This window comes from Atta colombica, unplaced genomic scaffold, assembly GCF_001594045.1.
Source record: "Atta colombica isolate Treedump-2 unplaced genomic scaffold, Acol1.0 scaffold191, whole genome shotgun sequence".
In the NCBI taxonomy this organism is placed as follows: Eukaryota; Metazoa; Arthropoda; class Insecta; order Hymenoptera; family Formicidae; genus Atta; species Atta colombica.
This window is the reverse complement of record NW_017259284.1, coordinates 144,471-152,483: the sequence shown is the minus strand read 5'-3', so window position 1 is coordinate 152,483 and position 8,013 is coordinate 144,471. Positions and strand designations below refer to the sequence as shown.

At 33.4% G+C, this 8,013-nt stretch overlaps 1 protein-coding gene across 1 annotated transcript in view; it reads left to right on the top strand.

Annotated features, from left to right (window-relative positions):
• The window catches only part of LOC108686823 (gustatory receptor for sugar taste 43a-like), a 71,133-nt gene that overhangs the window by 38,825 nt on the left and 24,295 nt on the right, over window positions 1-8,013 (top strand). The gene's annotated exons all lie outside the window — the stretch shown is intronic.

Sequence of the window (8,013 nt, the reverse complement as noted above, 5' to 3'; positions counted from 1 at the left end):
CGCCCCCCTCTCTCTCTCTAGGTCGTACATCAAAGTATATTTTTTAATCTAAATGTAATAAAACTAAAAGAAATAGATTTATAATTGTAATGCATTGCAAAATAAAAAAAATGCAAAAATAAGAATATATAAAATTATATAAATATTGTATCATACAAATATTAGATTGTAAAAATATTTTTTAATTACCGACTGCGGCATGATGCTTGTTTTCCTACTAGATCGCTTGCGTCTTAGTAAATTATTAGAATTGCACCACATAGGATGCAGATTTCTAGTTAAAACGAAAGCAATGCAGCAATTATACAAGGTATTGCATCATCATACAAATCAGTATGACAAGTTGCCCATTTGCAGACGCGCAAGATCGTTCACTTGCGTAGACTTCGGCACACAATCAATGGCACATCTTCTTTTTCAATAAAGTTCGTAGCATATTAAATTGTGATGCAATTGACAATGTAGGTTAAAACAGAAGCTAAGTAACAAGATATTATAAAAACGAATTTTATCGTGAAAACGAAGCATATCTTCCTTTTTATCAGAAAAATCATCATAATCGATCATAATCGATTATAATCATTGTGTAATATAATTTGATTACTTGAATTATTTTTACAGAGAATGATCGAAATTTCATTTATGGATTTATTTATAGCAATAAAAAATCTGTAAGATCTATTGTATAAATTGCTTTATGAAAAATATACAGTTATATGCATATGAATTAAAAGAAAGAAAATAGCAGCTTATAATAGGAATTGCACAAAACGATTTTTGAGATTACCATTTTTGGCATTTTTGAATTGAATTTTCTCAAAAACATGAGACATAATAAAACAATTTAATTTACGGATTTATTTTCAGCTTAAAAAAATTTGTAAGAATTGTTAGTTTGATTTCTGATCTAAAATTCATGTTGAAGAGTATATTATTAATTTAATAATAAAATATTTGAATATTATTAATATTAATATTCCAAAATAAATATCACAAGAGTAGAGGAAACATTAGATAATCAGTACCGAATTGTTGTTAAACAACTTAAAAAGTTTGTCAAAAGTTTCTGATACATTTCACGATGGAGAATATATTAATGAAGATTTGGCAAATATGTTGCTTATTTATAGAGGGCCATAAAAATCAAAGCAAGACGCAGTCCTCTATGCGGAATGTTTTCCAAATAAACGATATCCCAGGTACGGATTTTTTTCAAAATTTATTTATTAAACTTGTCAACATGGATTGACGCTTCAATTCACAGCACGCACAAATAAAGCAGCAACTATTGTAGTAAGGAAAGATATTATTGCTAATCCATATACAAGTAGATATTCTCTACAAGTGGATCATACAAAAATTCAGAATTATTAAGAAAAATGTTAGATGGCATCCATTTGAAAAACATATAACAAAGATTATCTCATCAAGAAGCGATTTTATGATTGGCTTTTAAAGTAAATAAAAATAATAAAGTAAATAAAATAATAAGATGCATTAGTAATTAGTGGTTGCCATTTCCACAATTGAAAAGGGCCTTGATTTTTTTTTAACAATGTAGAACTTAAAAGAGAAATTAAATATTGAGCTTTTTTGGGGCTTTGGAAATCGTTCAAAAATTAAAATATTACAGATATTGCTTCTTCGTGAGACAATGTCCACAAATTTGGAATTCAACACTATTTGTGCCATTTTGATTTCAAAAACGTACAAAATTGTAACAAATCAGGTATATTGATATTGTTAATGATGATTTTTTTTAAAGAGAAGTCTCTGGACAGATAAATACACTTATTGTAGTAATAGATATGCAATAAATTCTATTATACGAAGAAAAATTCTTATTGCATAAAAGAAATGCATCTTTTACAATTTTTCAACAAGATCCTTCCAACAAGAAGCCATCCTTCATTCTCTTCTGGCTCGAACTATCTTAAATCAAAGATCTATCAAAGATTTCCTAATAAATGGACTCTGCAAGAATGATCACGTTCCACCTGACCTATAGATTCTTCCGTGTGGGGCTACATGCGTGATCAAGTTTATGATTCACGCAACAGAAATAATTTGATACAAAAATACAAACAGCAAGTGAAAAAATAACATTTATCGAAGGTACAAGAAAACTTAATGCCGAAAATTGCCTTATGTGCAGAAGAAAATGGAGAACATTTTGAACATATTCTATAAAGGAAAATATAATATGTTACACTTTACATTATATACATTATATACATATATTATACATATATTATACATATATTATACAAATACGTCATAAACTTGATCGTGTAGCCCCACACAAAGAAATCCATAAGCGTTATGTCAAATGAACATGGAGACATTCTTGCAGAATGATATGGATACCTATTCATCTATTAAGAAATTTTCGATTGAAAATAGTTCGAGTTAAAAGAGATGAATGAGCAGGATGGCCATCTTTTTGAAATATTATATCTGGAATTACAGCTAATGGAACATCTTCTAATAAATATAATAGTGAAACTTATTTCATATTTCTACCAGAAATATGAAATAAGTTTCTGCTGTAATATTAATATTTCCCAAAAAGAAAAATGATCTTTCCGCCGTTTTTTTCCGAAATTCGAGGCTTTATTGTAAAAAACTGGTTATACATTTATGATTCAAAGTATTGTCCATCGTTGGCCACTACTTTCTCCCATCTTTCGGGTAGCGTACGAATCCCGCGTCGAAAAAATTGGTCATCTTTTGAGGCTATCCACGAATCGAATTTTTTACTTCTTCATAAGACCGGAAGTGCTGGTCAGCCAGGCCGTGTGCCATTGATCGAAACAAGTGATAATCAGAGGGAGCAACGTCTGGAGAATACGGCGGGTGGGATAGGACTTTCCATTTCAACGTTTCCAAGTATGGCTTGACCACTTTCGCAACATGGGATCGAGCATTGTCATGCTGCAAAATCACTTTATCGGGTCTCTCGTTGTATTGCGGCCGTTTGTCTTTCAAACGCATCAGTTGCGTTCGATACCGATCGCCTGTGATTGTTTCAGTCGGTTTTAACAGTTCATAATGCACTACGCCGAGCTGGTCCCACCAAATACAGAGCATGACCTTGAACGTCAAAATCACCGTTCTTGAAACCACTCACGACACGTTCTTTCACTAATAGCGGCCTCACCATAAGTATTTGAGATGAGCTTCAGCCGCAGATTTCTTCATATTCATTCATTGAAGCAAAAAATTAAAACCTCCCGCAAATGACGAGAATTTGGCTCGTAAACTGTCATTTTCAATCGAGAATAACTTTATGATGCAGACACAAATCGACTAATGTTTCTATGGGGTTATGTTGACAGATGCCCAAGTTTATTGTATGACTTCTATGATCTATTTATTTCGACCACCACTTACTGCTAAAGCCATCTGTAGGAAAACGGCGGAAGCAAAGTTGTACATCTAAATTATCCAAAATTCCCATCCAGATATTAACATGGAATTGCCCCTGAATGTGAGTTTCTTTTCAATGAGGATTTTCTTTCTAATGATGCTCACTATGTCGATTTATGCGTCCCTTGTATGTATCCCTGCGAAAAGTGCACTCATCTGTCCATAAAATTCTCCTTAAAAAATTATCATTAGGAATGTTGTTTATGTCAACCTGGAACAAAGGTAAATGATTGCTATTTTGTAGGTTTTTGAAATAAAAATGGCTCGAATATTAATAAATTGAAAACTTGTGACTATCGTCTCACGATGAATCAACATTCGAACAGTTTCTAAAGTTAAACAAATTTAACTTCTGTTTTTCAATGGCCTGATTTATATCGTGCGCTTAGTCTGCGACTTATACGATAGATGTCTTTGTTTAACCTAAGTTAAGTTCGCGGGCTAAGCGCACGGTAAACGTAGCATAAACAATTATTTGAAAAAAAACTCAATGCTATTCTAGTCATGGTAAAAAATGATAATTATCAATTACTAATATATCTTATGTTTACTTACTCTGAAAGCCAATCACAAAAAGCTTCTCTACGAGGCAAATCTTGGAAAAATAATAAAATAAAATTTTTGTGTTGTATGTTTTTCAAATGCTAGCTAAGATTTTTCTTTATTATTCTGTGAACTTTGATCCAGTTGGGGACATATCCAATATTTTTCGTATTTGTATATGGAATAACTTCTCTTATTGCATTAATTGTTGCTTCTGCTCATTGCGATACGTGCTGTAAACGTTTTGAAGCGTGTAATGTCCCATATTGAATAAGTAGAGAATTGCAGCTTGTCTTTGATTTTTCTGGCATTCTCCATAAATAAGTACCTCCTTGATCAAAAAGTTCTCGGAATTACCACCAGGTAATACTCTGAGTCAGCTGATTTGAGTTCTGTTTTTTTGATTGCCACATCTATCATTGACATTCCCATCAAATTTTATCACTATAGCTTGACATTTGTAAAAGTTACTCCATCTTGAGTACATCTACTTCTGCACGTATTTTCCATTTTTTACAGTTTTGAAAATGGAAATGAATTTGCAACAACGAGTGTATTAAATTTTGCGTTAAAAATGGATTCAATGGTGTGAAAACCTTGGAAATGTTGGGAAACTATTTTGGTAATGATACTCTAAAGAAAACAGCCGTTTATGAGTGGCATGAAAAAACCATTACGAGGAACTCGTTTTAACAGCCGAAAGGAGGTAATGGAAAAATCGAAGACGGCTCTGATGGCTATACTGATAATAGAATTCCAGAATTGTTTCGAGAGCTGGATCAAGCGCTGGCATAAGTGCGTTGCAATCGATGGGGAGTACTTTGAAGGGGACAATATCACTTTTGATGAATAAAACTTGTATTTTGAATTTTCTGAATTAATTCCGGGAACTTTTTGATCAAGATAATATTTGCTAATTCTTCGTATAACACTCCATCGTTACATAGATATAATAGATTTCTCGCAAACTTTCCAAGCTTTAACAACTGCTATTGTCACAGATTGTCAAATATTTTGTTACACATATAGGTTCCCAATACTGAAAATGTATAGTGCACATGACGTAAACGTATACATTTCAATACTAACAATACTTAAATCCGCTGTTTGCTCATAGGTGGCATTAATGAGCGTACAAAACTACTCTGCGCACACAACACACTTTTTTTTATGTGTTTGACATCTGTCAACATTAACCAGTGCACATCATCAGCAATTTCATACAACAACATACATTTTTTCTTTCGTAATTATGTCTAGCTTTTTGCTAAAAAAAAAGCATATGCGGGAAGCTTTGCTTTTCTGTTTCAATTTGAAGAAATCGGCTGCCGAATCACATCGAATGTTTGTGGAGGCCTATGGCGACAATACTTTATCGGAAACAACGTGCAGAAATTGGTTTCTCCGATTCAATGACGACAATTTTAACCTGAGTGACAAGAAGTGTGAAAATCGACCCAGGAAGGTTGAGGACTGTTAATTGTAGGCTCTTTTGGACGAGGACGATACCCAATTGCAAAAAATGCTTGCCGAGCAATTGGGTGTTTCTCAAGCAGCCATTTCCATGCGACTACATGTGGGGAAGGTTCAAAAGATCGGAAAATGGGTGCCGCATGAACTGAACGATAGGCAGATGGAGCGACGCCAAAACACATGCCAAATTCTGCTTGCCAGACAAAAAAGAAAGTCGTTCCTGCATCGGATTGTAACGATGAAAAGTGGATCTATTTTCAGAATCCTAAACGCAAGAAATCTTGGTTCATCCCGCCCAATCATCAATATTTCCTCAAGAATCGCTTTGGACGGAAGACGATGCTGTGTTTGATGGGATCAGGAGGGTGTCATCTACTACGAGCTGTTAAAACCTGGTGAAACTGTTAATGCTCATCGCTACCACCAACTGATCAAATTGCACCGTGCTTTGCATGAAAAAAGGCCGCATTATGAAGAAAAGACATGACAAGCTGATTTTCCTCCATAACAACGCACCATCGCACAGGTCAACAATGGTCCAAAACTACTTGGAGACACTCAATTGGGAAATGCTACCCCATCCCGCTTACTCACCAGACCTGGCACCTTCTGATTGTCACCTTTTCGCCGATGAGCCACACGCTCGCTGAGTGGCACTTCGATTCTTACGAAGACGTCCGAAAACGGCTTGATGAGTGATTTGCCTCGAAAGATGAGGAATTTTTTTGGCGTTGTATACACAAATTGTCCGAAAGATGAGAAAAATGTATAGTTAGCGAGTGCAAGTATTTTGAATAAATTTGTTTTTGCTTCCTAGGGAAAAAAGTGTGTTTTTCTGACTAAAAACAGCGGATTTAAGCTTATACACCTATTATAATACATCTTCGTATACATATTGGAATAGAGCCTTAAAAGAACATATACTTCATGTATATCCATATATTATCATATATTATCGTTCAATCTATGATACGATATGCAACGATATGTAATAACACGGTATGGAATGATATAGTACGAAATGAATTATTTCTTTAGTATATCATTACTACGTCTCTTTTAAATAGAGCAAATGCGTGATTTTTCCCTAAGTTTTTCAGAACGATCAATAGTAAGCACATAGCCGTACATTTATATTTATTTTACTATAAAGAAGAAAAAAAAAGAACTCGTATCATTGATATTAAAAACACTTATGTAAAAAATATTTACAATGATACTACAGTGAATCTAGCTTAATATAGTAAATATCATAAATAACGATAAAAACGATTATCGGCGGATCTTCTGCATAATTTATTTTGGAATATTAATATTTTGTTATTAAATTAATAGTCAATTTAATATATGATGATAAGCATATTTATATAAATAATGCTAAACAGTAACATGTAACTACAAAAGAATTATTAATTCAAAATGTTCATTAAACGTGATGTTAAATTACATCTTATAAAACTTATCAATTTGCATCATATTCAATATATGCTTTTTAGTAATAATCATCTTAGAGATTTATAAAATATAGATTTAATATGCAGTCATATATATATTATTTATATATATATTATATTGTATTATAAATAACTGTATAATGCTTATTAATCACAGTTTACTAAATTATCAATTTTTAATGAATTATTATTCTTTCAAAATAAATATTAAGAGTACAAATAAATTTCCGCCGTTTTTAATAAAAAATTAAGCATTTATTAAAAGAACGGTATAATGTTTTATTCAAAGTAATGGCTAGCTACTACTTTTTCCCATTTTTCTGGTAGCATGTGGATATCGTGTCGGAAGAACGCTTCATCTTTTGAGGCTATCCAATCATCGATACAATTTTTGGTATCTTCATATGATGAGAAGTGCTGCTCAGACAGGCCATGCGTCATCGATCGGAATAAGTGATAGTCGGAAGGAGCAATGTCTGAAGAATATGGCGGGTGAGGTAGAACTTCCCATTTGAGTGTTTCTAAATAGATTTTGACCGGCGCTGCAATATGTAGTCGAGCATTATCATGCAGGAGAATAATTTTGTCATGCCTGGAGTAGTGGGCGTGTTTTTCCTTGAGTGCTCGGCTCAATCTCATCAATTGTGTTCGATAAAGAGCCCCAGTAATGGTCTCGTTCGGTTTGACAACAATAATACACGACACCAAGCTGATCCCACCAAATACACAACATGAATTTTTTTCCATGAATATTCGACTTGGTCGATGTTGAAGCATAGCCAGGTGGTCCCCATGATTTTCTCTTCTTTGGGTTATCGTAGTGGATCCATTTTTCATCACCAGTGATTATACGATGCAAAAAACCCTTTCGTTTATGCCTGGCAAGCATTTCACATGTGAAAAATCGGCATTCAACGTTTCTCTTCAGTTCATATGGAATCCAATTCCCTTGCTTTTGAATCATTCCCAATGATTTCAAACGATATGAAATTGTTTGTTGAGTCATTCCTAATGTAAGTGTAAGTTCTTCTTGCGTTTGGCACGAATCTTCATCCAATAATGCTTCCAATTGCGTCTTCGTACATTTTCGGCCTTCCGCTACGTTCTTTGTCTT